Genomic DNA, 15015 nt, shown 5'->3' with positions numbered 1-15015 from the left:
TAAGCAAAAGCTATGGCTTGATTGACTACTGCTGCTGCTGTGTATGGATTTATTCAGAAAGTTCAAAGAAAATGTTAAAAATTATTGTATGGCACCATTGCAGACTGAGGAATTAGAAGCTATGTATGTCTCCTGTAAATGTGCAGAAATTATGTGAGATGATTGCCATGTGATTCCTTTATAACAACTGGAGAGAAACAGACAATTTTAAGGTATGTTTCACCTGTTCCTATGTATCTAAAATAGGACAGATTAATCAGTCCCTAAAACTACTTATTCATTTCTAATTACTTGAAAGAGAGCTTACAGATGAGCTCAGATATAAAGCTGTGTAGAAGTTAGATGACATGCATGCCATTGTAGGCAGACTCAGAAGAGGTCTACTGACTTCTTCACTTTTTCTCTTGGTGTATTGTGATGTGTTTTGAAAAACTAGATCTCAAGCTGAGATGACCAAAAATAGCTACAAAAGGATGTAGAACATGCAGACATGATTATCACCAATGTATAGGCACCTATGGCATATTTTGGCCAAAATGGTTGTGTTCCTGTAGATACAACTTTGTTCACTTGCAGCTAATTCTCCTTTATCCGAGTAACTGAAGTGTTGGGATTCCACAAGTAAATGAAAAAATGTGTTTCCAAATCTAAAATTAGGAAATTTGAAATCTCTGCATCCTAATTCCTAATGTGCAACCAGCACACTGTGTTCAGAAGCTAAGCTGGCTCTGCATAGATCAGTTTGACTACATCTCTGTCAGTAAATAAAATGCATAAGAGCCAATTCTCTGCCCCCCAAAGCAAGTGGCACACTACAGTTTCCAACCACACAGTGAAACTCTCCTCTCACCTGAGCAGGTGGCTCTGTTCATGTTGCATTTGGGAAAAGTCCCAGGACTACGCCAAGCCCTGAGCTGGGCCTGGACTTTGTTTGGGAAAGCACTAGCTGGAATGTGCCACACCATGACAGTTACTATGCCACAAGTTAAACTTTACAGACCATTAACAGGTCAGTGCCCAAACACATCCTCTCTAATACAATGTTTCCAGTGTAGTTATAGAGGTGGTTTAGGAGTCTAATAAAATACATAGGCACAGACCTACTGCTCTGTGAATGGGGGTTAGGTTTTCCATCATGCAGATAGATCATATGCCTAGAACATGGTTTAACTTCAACAAAGATAATCTGGCCATCAATATGGGATAATTAGCTGTATTTTCAATATCATATCACCTTGTGAGCATATCAAGGGAAATCAATATATTAGAGTAGCATGTTCAATATTTAACAGGAGTGGAATTTTGATACTACACCTTTCTAGTCTCTGGACTCAACATTTCAAGGCAGAAATTCAGTATTACCTAAGTAAGTTTTCCAATCCAACCTAACTAACTCCACTACAAAGATCTGAGTTACTCTAGATGGAAGTTTTAACACAGGAAAAATGTGATTTCAAATTTAGCAAACATACAGTACATCTATACTGTCTTGTTGGTGTCTGCTGGATTTCTGTGCTTGAGTGTTATCTCCTGATTGTCGATGCTACTTAAGTGTTAGTTCACCCTCAAGCTTAATTCTGGCGCAAGCTCAGTTGTTTATGGGCTGGGAAGAACTAGGCAGAGAGTAGGAGATAGTGTGTGCCAGTGTCCCACCCCCACATTGCATGAAGATACAGTACAAGTGTGACTCATGTAGGGCTTGGCTTCTGCCAGACTAACCAGTATTTCAGATGGCCTCATGTCCTAAGCCACCCTTGGTGTTACACAACAAAAAGATATATCTTGCAGCCTGCAAAGCAGCTTTCCAACAGCAGCCCAGGGCAACATCTTAAAAGGACCATACTCAAATCAATGGCTCCATTGTTGGGAAGATTTCTTAGCAGCAATTTAAAATTATACTGAGTGCCATAGCACAATGTGGTTTTATTTTATATAAACAAGAGAAGTGCTAGTTCTATTTCATAAATCTATCTGTATACCTATGTATAGGCATATAAATTTTGTCTCCCATATGTATGTGTGTGTGTGTGTACATACATGCAGAAGGGGTAACCAACCCTTGGGTGCAGGCAGGTACAGCTGCCTAGGCTATACCAAGGTGCATGTGGTTCTTGTGAGCTCAGCTTTCAGCAGAATTCTTTGTGATCCATGACTGCTGTGACCATGATCTTGAGAGGCAGGTCTCTGCTTTGCTTCTCCAGACATGAATATTACTGACAGTCCTAGGGAAGAGCCCTCTGCCTAGGCTGCGACACATACCCTTATAGACTCACACATCTAATGGATGCATCGTCACTGGTGCTCCAATTGCTTGTTTTTAAGTTTTCACAGCAACTGGATATTTTTTCTTTAGGGAGTATCTATACTGCTAAACCAAAGAGGACCAAGTAATGAGATCAGGTATTCACACTTATTGTCACATTGCTTAATTCTTAGTACTCTCCTTCACTCTGTTTTGGAGCACTTCAGCTGTCACTGAGAGAAGTCAGTTGTAGAGGGAGTTGACCTTGTGGAGTGTGGACACAAGCCAGTCAGTGCTATTCAGCTTGAATCAACTCAGCAGTATAAACACAGCCAAACAGTCTGTATGTTCAATGGGATGAAAAGGAGCAAACAATTCTGATTCCATTTAATGCCAATTTACGGCTCTTAACATTGCCTTTCCCACAAATCAAGCAGTTGTATTGTCTAGCTGAGGGCTTTTGTCCAATGACAGGATGAGAGTCTGAGAAATCTGTCTGTTCTGATAATGTTGCAGGGAGTGTTCACGTTTACTATCAAGGCTTCACTAAGACATAGTCAACATGTTGATTTTGCTAAAATAAATGTGTGGAATAAAGAACGGCACTAAAAATAAACATGATCCTAGGAAGGACATTCACTTTGTTTTTCCCCTAATGGCAAGAGGTACAGCGTGCCAGCCTTCCAAGTTGGTTGCTAACTGAATAATGAACAGGGATAAGCTAACTCTGACTATGTTTTCAGTTTCCTTAGGGAACTTGAAGCCAATGAGTTTGAAGTTTTTCTATTAACATCTGAATACTTCTGTGCAGTGTGGCCCTTTATGCAGCCCAGGATATGACTGACTTTCTGGACAGTGAGAACACATTGCTGGCTCATTGCATTTGGCCTTGTTGATCTTCATGAGGTTCATATCGGCCCACTTCTTGATCTTGTTGAGGTCCCTCTGGGCAGCATCCCCTTCCTCAGGCACGTCAACCACACCACTCAGCTTGGTATCATCTGCAAACATGCTGAGGATATACTTGATTCCACTGTCTATGTTATTGTCCCTCAGTAGTTGGAGCAAGAAGGCTTCATCAATAGGCTTCCCTTGATCAGGCAGCCTGAAGTAGAGACCAACCACAAGGTGTCCTTTGTTGTCTCAGTCTCTAATTCTTACCTATAAGCTTTCAGCCTGCTCATGGGTTTTCTTCAGAGAGATCTCTTCACACTCTATCACACACAAACGACTTGGTGTAGAGGGCAACCCTTTTGCCCCTCCTTCCTTGCCTGCCCCTCTTGAACAGCCTGCACTCATTAGTAGCTGCACTCCAGCCATGGGATTTGACCCACCAAATTTCAGTAATAGCATCAGTAATAGCACCTTACAGCCAGATAATTTGCTAGAATTACGGTTCACAGGACATTTGGCATCATAGATCTCATTTATGACAAATAAATAGATATAAATATATCATTATGAAAATTTCTTCCTGAGATCCCTTGTTTATTCCTTAAATACTCTGCTGTTCCCTTAATAACTCTCAGTGTGTTCTAAATCTAACTTTTAAAAGTATATTCTGTAAAATTCTGTATTAATATTGTAAACCTAATTATACACAAAGAGTGATAAGTTTGCAGCTTGAGATACTCACATATGAATAAGATGGATGTCTCCAGTCCTTCTGCTCTGGAAACAAAGGCAGACATCAATAACTTTAGCGGAAGTAGCATCTGAAACATTTTCAGGGACCTAAAATGGGGAAGACAAATGGCTAGGAAGGAAAGAAAAAAAAACTAACCTCAAAAAAAACCCCAAACAGAACCAAACCTAAACAAAAACTGCACAGTAGCAAAGCTTGTTAATGCATTCACTTAAATTTACCTTTAAATAAAACAAAACAATCAAACAAGAAAACCTATAGCCAATTCCAGGCTTATCAGGCATCAGAAGTTCTGCTAAAAGTCTTTTGGAAAAATCTTTGTATCTCTTTGTGCTTATGAAATAAGGAAATGCTGACAAGCTCTCTAGAAAATTAAGCAATGCTTTCTGAAATGTGTGGAGATCTCTAGGTAGAACTGTAAAGCATCAGATTGTATACAATTCTGAGTGCATTTAACAGATGACTTTGTAAGCGCTGAAGGATTTTTTGGGTTTATTAAGAGCACCTTAACCTTTCCCTACTTGTTTCTTGGATACAGGCTTTAAACCCCTTTACACCTCTCCTTCAGATTACAAACTCTTTTATTGTATGCACATGTCTGGCACAATTAATCTATATTTTGGCAAGGATCTCTTGGTCTATTGTTATATAAATAATTTCTCCAAATGTTATTTCTCTAAATGTTCTCTAAATGTCCCTTATCCATTTTTTTTTCCTAAGAGGGTCTTAACACTCAAACATTTACCACTCTAGTCTAAACATTCCTCAGCTGAACTACAACATGAGTAGGAAGAGAACTGCAGCATTAGAGAAAATGGCAATGTTCCCTCTCTGAGCCAGATCAGGCATTGTAAATCATGCAACCTTCAGAAGAAAAGCTCACATCCTTCTGCCAGGACTTCTGATTATGAAGTTTGTACATTGAAAACTTTAGCAAATCACTTCTTAGCTGAAGCTCTAGGAAGGATAATTTTAATTTAAACATTGAAATACAGAAAATATTAAAATCAAAAGCAAAATATTGCCATTTCTCTTTCAGACTCATTGCTAAGGAATGAAAGCAGATTATTCATTCTTCATCTAACAGTTAAACAGAAAAGACAAATCAGTTTCTTTTGCAGGAGATGGAATGGATTGGGTTCCATCAGTTTACCTAGTTTGTAGCTCAGTTTGGCTTCCTCTTATTGCAAGTAAAAGGTATATATTCTTGGAAACACTTTAAGAAAACACATATCATTGTATTCAAATGAAACTGTGCAGAATAATAAATAAGTGAGACTCTTAACTGGCCCATAACTCAGAATGAGTTTGTCATTTCCTCATTGGGACAGTATTGCTTTAGTAACTGAGCCATGCGCACTAATTTGGAAAGCTAAGAGTAAGATCTCTTTCATATTGATTCTTTCAGAATGGAGTCAGAGGGAAGCCAGAATTGATGCTGACCTTCTAACTACACAGCATGATTTGCAGACCCGAGGACTGAAAGGAGATGAAAACACCTTGTGCAGAAGGATGGATTCTAGAAGAATATTTTGCACTTGCAAGAACACTATCCTGCTCTACTTGCTGCAGATCGGAGATAGGTTTTATTCACTTTGCAGGTGCAAATTTATTCTCACAAGATAAATTAAAGAAGCAAACTAGTGTGCATATCCTCTTATCTTCTGGCATCTGTAGATAAGGTGATGAGCTCTCTGATTTGGTTTCCTACTGGAGGACACACACAATATTTAGGCCACGCATTTCATGCCCATAAACAAGAGCTCCACACTCTCCTTGCAGTCTTGGACCTTCATCTGAGGAGAGGAATTTCTTCCTTCAACATGGATTCTGAGGCATACTACTGTCAGGAGATCACTATTTAACACGGTACAGCAAACCACACAGAAGCTTAGAAGAGAAAATAGAGAAGAAAATCACCAGCTGATCAAGGAGGAAGAGTTTGCAAAGATAACATAGCAATCACATTCTCTGATATGTAATTTCATTCTGTAGTATAACTGGAAGTTTTGGAGAAGCAGGTTTTTGTTAGATAATCTCAATTTGTATGAATCAAAACGAACTTCACCAAAACTCATGCAAAATTCTGCATAAAAGCCCTCCTAGTTTCCTGTCATCAAAAAAACTACTGGTTGGTAGAATAATCAGGAGCTTGGTCTTCCTTGGTTTGTGAATTCAAGATAGGTCTATTGTGCAGGTAGATCTGGACTCCTAAACTCTATATTGTTGTTCTCAGAGCCTAAAATTTCTAACTCTAATGAGAACTTCACCTTGGCACTGAGGGAGAAACCTGGACACTTGGTGACTTCCATCATAACCTGTGGAACCAAAGTTTTGGATTTTTAGCTCTGCCCTGGGAGATTCCATTGGGTTTTCCTGACCAATGGAAACCCCGCAGACTTCTGCAACACTGACAAAAAGCCCCAGATTCACCAATGGCCTTGAATTAACCACAGAAATCCTGGAACTTAAACCAAAATGGTTACCTTTTTCCTGTTTTTCCTATTTTTTTGTAGAAAATGTAGAAATGTCAAGTTTTTGTTCAAATCGAGCAACAGTTTTGTTTTGACACCACCAGTGTTTCCTAAATTGACCCTATATTTGACTTCAGGCTGTGCTGCTTTAATACACCCAAAATAGATATCCTTGACAGGCTACCCTCACTCTTCAATTAGTCCTGATTGCTATTGTCTGTCTCTTATGTTGAGTAGAATAACAAGAATCCTTTGCTTCACACATTTACATGGATGCCATTCTGCTCCCATGTACTTATTATCCCTAGGTCCCTAGAGATGTTTGTCTGTCCTAGAGTTGAATTTGTAGAGGTGAACTAGGACAGTCACAGTGCCTGGTGCTTAGCAAGGAACCCATTATCACCAGCTCTCTGGCAGAACCTTTATCTCACATTGAGCATGTCAAATTGCATGAAACATCTCCGTCTTTCCCATGGCAGGAGGTACAGGCACCACCTTGAGAAATAAATGTCTTGGCTGATAGTTTACTGGCTGCTGTGGATATCATAACTGTGGAGGAAAACAGCAAAATAGTTGGCTGGGAAATTCAAAAGAAAAAAAATCTCCCCCAAAACCCCTTTTCTTGGTGTTTTCTTTATTTTTGTGAATAAGCCTACAACAACCTTGAACTTGACTTCACAGAATATCTGTCCTACACCTAAATAGCATCAGGATTCAAAGCATAGACTTTCCTCTTTTATGTTACTTCCCAAGCTCAATTCAGTGAGCATTCCCTGAGGTGTCCTGGCAGATAGAATCCTACATTAAACAAGAGAGACAGTGGTTGTGTCACCCTTCTCCTTTCATCTGTGTGGGTAAAGCTGGATTTTGCCCATAGAGGAAATGTGTATTCATGTATCACCTTTTATAACTTCCAGATCAGAGGGCAGTATAGGACAGGTCTCCATCAGTCTCACTGTTGAAAAGGTCTCTGTTTGGGTAGAAGTGTAATAGTTGTTGGGCTGAAGAGCATAAAAATTACTGTAAAATTAGGAGCCAGAATATTTAATTGAAATCAGGGAAGCTTAAATTCAAGGGCATGCCATAGTTCTCATAGTTCATATGGAACCTCTCCTTTTGTCAGGTACTGGTTCCTTATGGCTAGTTTAGGCATCTTTTTGCTTAAAGTGGGGCTTTTTGAAGAGGTAGCTCAGACACATAACTTAGAATCTGGATTTTGATGGACATCTCAGCCCAACAACACTACCTTCTATGCCTTTTGTTGGTCTAGTGTTAAATGACTTGCTTAAATTCCAGTAAAAGCTTTGTGGTCACATTGGGAACTGATTTCAGTTCTGCAAAGCCCAAAACAAGCAATTCACAGTGGAGTTCATTTTTTCCTCCCCTTTCTAGAAAGAATATAATAAACTAGGTTTCCTTACATGATTGAAAACAACAGTAAGAAAAAATCTGCATAGGAATTCAGACCAGTTTAATGGTTTAAAATAAGCTCCCAAACAAATAAGGTGTTCTATAAACGTCAAAGAACAGTTGCAGTTCAGCAAAAACCTCATAATTTTAGTAAACAAATCCAAAACCAGAGCAGTTTCTCCACCCTCCCAGACTGAATCAGGGTTTAGATTGCCAGTCTCTCAGGTGGCCTAGATTAAGATTCACAATTATGCAATGAAGGATGGTTGTCAGACTGAATGGAAGATGACATTTGGGTACCTTATCTTATAACACTTCATAAGCTTTGTTTAAACAGTAAAAACAGCAGACAAAGGTAAGTTGATTTTGCAATAAAAGTTATTTTTATGAAAGCAAAAGTCACATGACCTCTTACCCAGCTTTTAAAAGAGCAAAGAACTTGCTTTGCCTGCCAGCCCTGAAAAAACCTGACTTTAACGTCAAAGACGGAGGTCTTGTTAGGCAATAGTGGTAAATTCCAAATCTTACACATTTATAGCTTCCCTCCTTGCCTTAACCTCCCCCTCTGGATGAGAAAAAAAACCAATGGAGTTAGGCTTAGTGCCTCATAGCTCTCGACTTTTACAGCAGCTGTGACCACCTTGATTTTCCACTCAGCGAATTTTTCAAGATGAAGTATAATGACGCGTAGTTTGCATACATGGCACATGTTAGTAAACATGCACTGGAGGAGGGAAATCAAGGTCTCTGTGGGTCCTAAATATCCTAATTTCAAACCATGTGTGCCAAGCTACATTGAGATTTGTCACTGCTGCATCCCTCTCAATGTAAAATCAATACTGCAGGCAGGTCTTTGCTTGTTGCTTGCTAATTTCAACACATACACATTTCTCCAAAGTCTCCTTAACAATATTTTTGGTAAATATATCATGCTGGATAACCACACCCAGTTTCCTTCTGAAATGAAGCTTTCCTTTTCCTTCCCTGAAACCTTTAATAAACTCCTCAAATGGAAACCCTGTAAAATCCCATGCAATAATAAGAAGAGCCAAAAAAAATCAAAGTGAATAATTAACAGAATAAGCACCCAAGGAGTATACACTAGTGATCTGCTTAGAACCCATCTGTATTTCAGCAGACTGATACAAAATAAACAAAAAGAAGCTGTTTAAATACCGGAATAGTATTTAGCCCTTTTCAGAGAAGAAAAAAAAAGTGGTGAAAAACATAGTGGTGATATTTCTGCCCTCCCTTTGTAATGAAAGTGGCTTTGGTATGTATAGTGAAGGACTTGTGAGTGAGACACCAACGCCATGGCACAGGGAACACCATAGGATGCAAAGAACCCGGAGGATCAGTGCAGCAGAAGGGACAAGGTAACCCAAGGCTAGATATAATGTGCCAGAGTCAGGAGGGAGGGAGGAAGATGGGATCCTTTAGATAGCTGTAATCTGCTCATAGGTATGGGGGAGTGGGGCTAAACTGGGAGGTACAAAATGCTGCTGGGAAGGTAACAGTCAAGAGTGAAGAGTAAGGTGTACAAAGCTGAGAGGGATAATAAGTTTTAGATAGTAAATTTACAATAGAAGGAACAGTTGTGCTTTTTCAGCCACTCAGTCAGCGCCTCCACAGCTGGAATTCATCCCTGTTTTCCTAACTTTAGGTGCCTTATGGGTAGATGTGTACATGTAACATGTACTTCAGGTACACATGCAATCATACATTCAATGGAGTTCAATTATGGAGTTTAGGATGTTTTGAGCTCACCTTATGGTAGACATCTCATCAGCTGAATAAATCTGTTGCCTCTAAGGACAGTACTGACTTGGGACTCATTAGTCTTTCCAGTGTTAAAATACTGGAAGATAAGTCTGATGGAGAGCAAATGAAAGTCCACATCCTGCACCTTTTCTGTAATGAGGACTAAAACTACCCGGCATAGAAGGCACTGTACACTACAGTGAAGTTCAGCTCCTGCAGAAGATTCATGGGGTGTCAGTGTCCAATTCTAGGCACTTGCACTGATAAAAGACTCCAGGTTCAAGTCTGTGAGAGAGACAGAAGCCAATTAGAAGCTAAATACAAATATATCTAAACCAGTAAATTCCTCAGATGCTTCTACGTGGCAACCTAGATCCATCTGAGACAAAGTAGAGTATGGCCTTTATGGAGCTGGCAGATATCATGACTTAAGAGTAGACTCAGCCTTTAGCTGCCATTCCAGAAAAACAGAAAATAGGTATCTGGGACAATCTGAAAGATACCCTGGGCATCTGAAATGCCTCTCTATGCAAATAAATTTACATCTTGATCTCCCTTGATGACAATGGAACTTGGCTGACCTGTAAAAACCTACAAGTAGACATCTAAAATTAAGTCTCTGAAGCTGAAACACATAGAGGTCTCACCTCTATGTCTAGTGCCATTTGAAATACCCACCTGACCTCCAGCCACCAGTCTGGAGGAGCGTAGGTCTCCTCTAGATCTTGTGTCATGTTCCAGCCCCTTGAGGGATTTTAAATGGTAGCAGGCACCAAGTTCAAGCAACTGAATCAAGCTTCTGGCACCTAGACCTTCAGTCACTCCTAAACATACCCAGATCACTGTCCAGAGAAAAACAGCACATCCAGTGGCTGGGTAGCCTGTATTCATGCACACAGAGGGAGAGGAACTGTTACACTTTAAAGGAATTTGTAACAGGACACCTTGCAGTATGGCTACACAGTTGTCTACAAATAATAAGGAAAAAATTTAACCAGAATAAGTAAAAAACATTTAAAATAAAATTTCTGAAGAATTTGCATGCCTAAATCCAACATTACTTCACTATTTCATATTAGCCAGGCAGTCACTGGATAAAAGTAATAAATGGCATTTTGGAACTTGAACAGGCCAAGAGTTGTCCCCTCCTTCCTAGAGTTCCTAATCAAGAAGTTAGAGATACAAATTCATGTTTATGTTCTCCAACTACTATAGTAAAACTTTATTTTTTTCACAGGGAAACAGTTTCTGTGACACAAATACCAGGACACCTTGTAAGCTTTTGTAGGTAAACTGTGTAGGAAAACTATGTGTGCAAGTGCATGTTTGGCTTGTGGTCCTAGAACAAAGGGGGTATAGCACTGAAATCTCAAAGCATAAGGTGAAAAGCTTAACTTTGAAAATGGGCATCTCAAATGCTGTTTGTGCATATGAACAACTCCTGTATTGCTTGAAAAGAGGATTAGTAGCTCAGAAACCCTTTTTTTCTTCTGCTGGGTTTAAAAGTAACAGCAACCCATATCTGATTCAGAGAAAGGGTGTTTAGCCACCAGCCTTTGAAGGAGACCTTTAAGGCAGTGAATCTCCAGGGGAGAACGTAAATTGTAATGGCGAGATGAGACTTTAGTGTGTGAATCCTCTTTGTCTCCCTCTTAGATGGGGCTGGATGGTTTCACACACACTGTGTTGAGTTTCCTAGGCCTCACTCTAATTCTAGCTGTGCATCTCCATCATCTCATGTTTCTTTTTGGAAATCTAGGCATTGCATAGCTTGTTGCTTTGATACCTAAACTCATTTCTGTTAATTATCCTCACATATTTTCCTTACTACTTATCTCTAAATACTTTTAAAAACTTGCAAATTGTAAATTATCTATATTTGCCTCACTTTTTGAATTAAGCCTCATAATAGTGCAATATACCACACTTCCTTGGGAAAGAGAGGTTATTAATGGAATACTCATATATATAAAGTTGATTAAACTTAAACAGACAACATGGACAAATCTGCCATAAACATAACCACCTTTTAACCAGCTACTGTGTGTCAGGCAGCTGCAAGAGAGGGCTCCTCTGTAAAATTGGCTGAGCTGGCAGCCAAGGGTGACAGCAAAGTTGGTAGGGCAGTGCCGTCCCTGACACAGCCCCATCCCGCAGCACCCTAACCAGCAAAGCAGGTCTGGTGGCAGTGACCACATTCAACCACAAGTCCAGATCACCAGACCAGTCCAAACAGATGAGACAGGTTGAGTCTAAGGTCAGACTCAGAACCAATAGGTTCATGGCCAGGCACAAGCATGCTGACCACACAGCTACAACAAGAAGCTGAGACAACAGTTGGGTCTGAAATGCAGCTCCCGAGCCAAGAGGATGAGGGTCCCATTGAGCTTCCTTGCAGCTCTGTCCCGCCCTACTGTCTGATCCAAGGTCACAGTAGAGCTGGCCTCAAGTACAGCAGCCCTACCACTAGAAAAAAGTGGTTGCTGAGTCTCTGCAGGATCCTGACACTGTGATCCAGAAATACACTTGCTAGGACAATGACAGGTTAACTCAGAGGATGTGACAACAGCCCTAGTAGTTGAGGCACTTCTGATATAAAAGCTGTGAGCTTGGACTTCCTCATACCTAAAAATGTTAAAATCCAGATTTTCGTCTTCCTGGGTGAGGCCTCCAGTTGCATGGTATGAACGTGGCCATCACAAGCCCATTGGTTGTGTTTTAAAAGAAAAGAAGTTCTCTGCAACCAGAGGTGTTAATGCCTGCCCTCGCCTGAGGATCCAGAGCCTGTCTTAGAACAGACGATGACTTCTGCTTTGCAGCCTTCAATTACTGAAGAGTAACGTTAGAGGTGGCAGTGGAGAAAGGGGGAAATTCAGATATTCTACAGACTTTTCTATTTACTGATTTAGATATATTTGTATTTAGCTTCTAATTGGCTTCTGTCTCTCTCACAGACTTGAACCTGGAGTCTTTTATCAGTGCAAGTGCCTAGAATTGGACATTGATACCCCATGAATCTTCTGCAGGAGCTAAACTTCACAGTGCCTTCTATGCTGGGTAGTTTTAGACCTCACTACAGATAAGATGCAGGATGTGGACTTTAATTTACTCTCCATCAGACTTATCTTATAGTATTTTAACACCGGAAAGGCTAATTTATATCACAGATTAATATATATACTGATAATTTACCCTTTCCTCCTCCATTTGGCTAATTCACGTGGCTTAACTATCCCTCAGCGATGCTGAAGACTTCTGCAGGAGGGAGGGAAGGAGGAGCTGCCATTCAGGTTCTTCACTACCTCCCTGACTGGAATGGGCTGCTGCTCTGTCACCAGCTGACCTTTGCCTTAAAGACTGATGCACTTCGAAAAGGTGCAACAGGGCTGGTCCTCTGTAATTTGATTTTTGTTTGCCATGGAAAGGCTGGTTTGTTTGCTTTGCACTTAAGGCCTACAGATTATTCAGGACTGTAAAACTCTTCAAAATCACACATAAGTAAATATGTGAAAAACAAACAATGCTGAAAATCAGTCTGCTCAAAAGGAAGGGACTACTATTGCTTAATAATATATACCTACCAGACTTCATTCTGTGGCAGAAAAATATATTTTCCACCCTTCAAATGTCTTCTGTGAAAAGACAAAATCCTTAACATTTTAAAAAATAAGTTTAGTGTCTGTGTTTAAAAGAGTACTGTGCCTGACTTTCTACTTCAGGCTGTTGTTCATGACATCAGAGGATAACGAGGTCAGTATTTAAACTGAAAGTCCCAGTTTAACTTTTATTGTTGTGTACTGCTTAAACTGGAACTATTGAATCATAAACTATGATAGGTAAATGGCACAGCTTTAAAGAAATTAATTCCACAGTTTAGAGTTTCCTGTCCTGATCCCTCTGGGCCAATCCTGAAGTCCTTGCTCATTTCCTTTCTCCTGATTCATCAAAGTGTTTAAACGCTCTAGATTTCAGTGGGGTTTAAGCATGTGCTAGTTGATTCAACACTTTAACCAGAGCAAATCCCTACTAAAGTCAGTAGAATTTTTTGCCCACAAAGACCTAAGGTTTTGCCTTTTTTTTTTTTTTAAATCTGTATTTGAAATTAAGAATTTATGTGTTTGGTAGTTGTTGCTACACATCACTCCCTGCCCAAACCAGTTCTTTCACTTTGGCTATTTAATCTCTGGCTAGCAGTATTAGTGGCAAGAGGAATTTAACAGATGGGGTAGTGCTGAAGTAGGTGGAGATGCGTTGAGAATAAGGTTACAGTAATTTGTTTCTGGTGCCTCCACTCTACATCATATTTAAAAACTGAGAAGAAAGGCACACTTTTTCTTCATCCCCTCTTGAACTATCTCTACCATTTAAACATCTTGAAGTATACCGTTGCTTTATTTTCTATCATTGCTTAGGTGTAAGCAAAATTTATCAGGCAAAAAAAATGGAAGTGTGTGGGAACTTGGAAAAAACAGAATGGAGAAGATACAGGGGAATGGCTCCTTAAATCTCACCTACGTAACTGCTACACAGCAATCTGATCTGCTGAACTGCAGCTTGCTGCACTATTAGAAAATGTAGTGAGTATGTAGTGAAACTATGTTAAAACTATGTTAAAACTATGTTAAAACAGGGCTCCTTAATAGGCTTATGATATCAGTTTCTTCTGGATTCCTTTGGTACAAGCCTGTTTGATGAACATGTCTTACAAATTAAATCTGTGGGACATCTTTTAGAGGGCAATGAGACCAGGGTGTGTGTGGCAGCAGTTTCATCTTGGCTCCCTGCTGTCGTGGCATGCTGCACCTTCCTCTTCTGCTTTCTAATCAAATCGAATGTGATTAATTTTTTTTTATTAGAAACCAACAGAACCACTCCTAGAGGTGGGGGGGGGGAACAGGAGGAAGGTGCTGGAGGGCTGGAGTCGACACCATGCCCTCAAAGGCTCCTGCTCTGGTGATGGCGGGTCCATGTTTCTCTCTATTTTCCTTTTTCTTTTTTTCCTAAGAAATGGGGCTGCTGTTCAGCCTGAGCAGTAGGTTAATGGGAAAACACCATTTTTTGGAAATCTTTGGTAAAGCAAAGGCGGGTTTTGGAGGGGGTGAGCTGCTGAAGGATATAGCATGAGATGTGCAGCAACCTTAAACTCTCACTGCTTTCCCTGCAAAGGCCAGGAAATTGCCCAAACTTTGCAAGGTGTCCCTTGCTTTACTAGACTTTAAGAAATATCTTCCTTAAGTAAGAATATGCTCTCCTTTAATTTTGACTGGGAAGAGTTCAAAAGCACGGCTCTGCTATTCCCGACTGGCGCAGCATCCTGGGAAGCAAGAAGCAACCCTGATTCATTAGAGGTTCATAATTCATAACTTTAGGCTTTTCCTAATAGGTTTTGGTCTTATGTTACTGGGGTGGCCTTGGCAGAGGCAGCAATGGCAGCCCCGGCCCCTGCCTGTTGGGCTCTCCCTTGGCAAGCCTTTCTTGGCGCA

The sequence above is a fragment of the Neopelma chrysocephalum genome, unplaced genomic scaffold, assembly GCF_003984885.1.
Source record: "Neopelma chrysocephalum unplaced genomic scaffold, ASM398488v2 Primary Assembly neopelma1_43, whole genome shotgun sequence".
NCBI lineage: Eukaryota > Metazoa > Chordata > Aves > Passeriformes > Pipridae > Neopelma > Neopelma chrysocephalum.
This window is presented reverse-complemented; position numbering follows the sequence as displayed.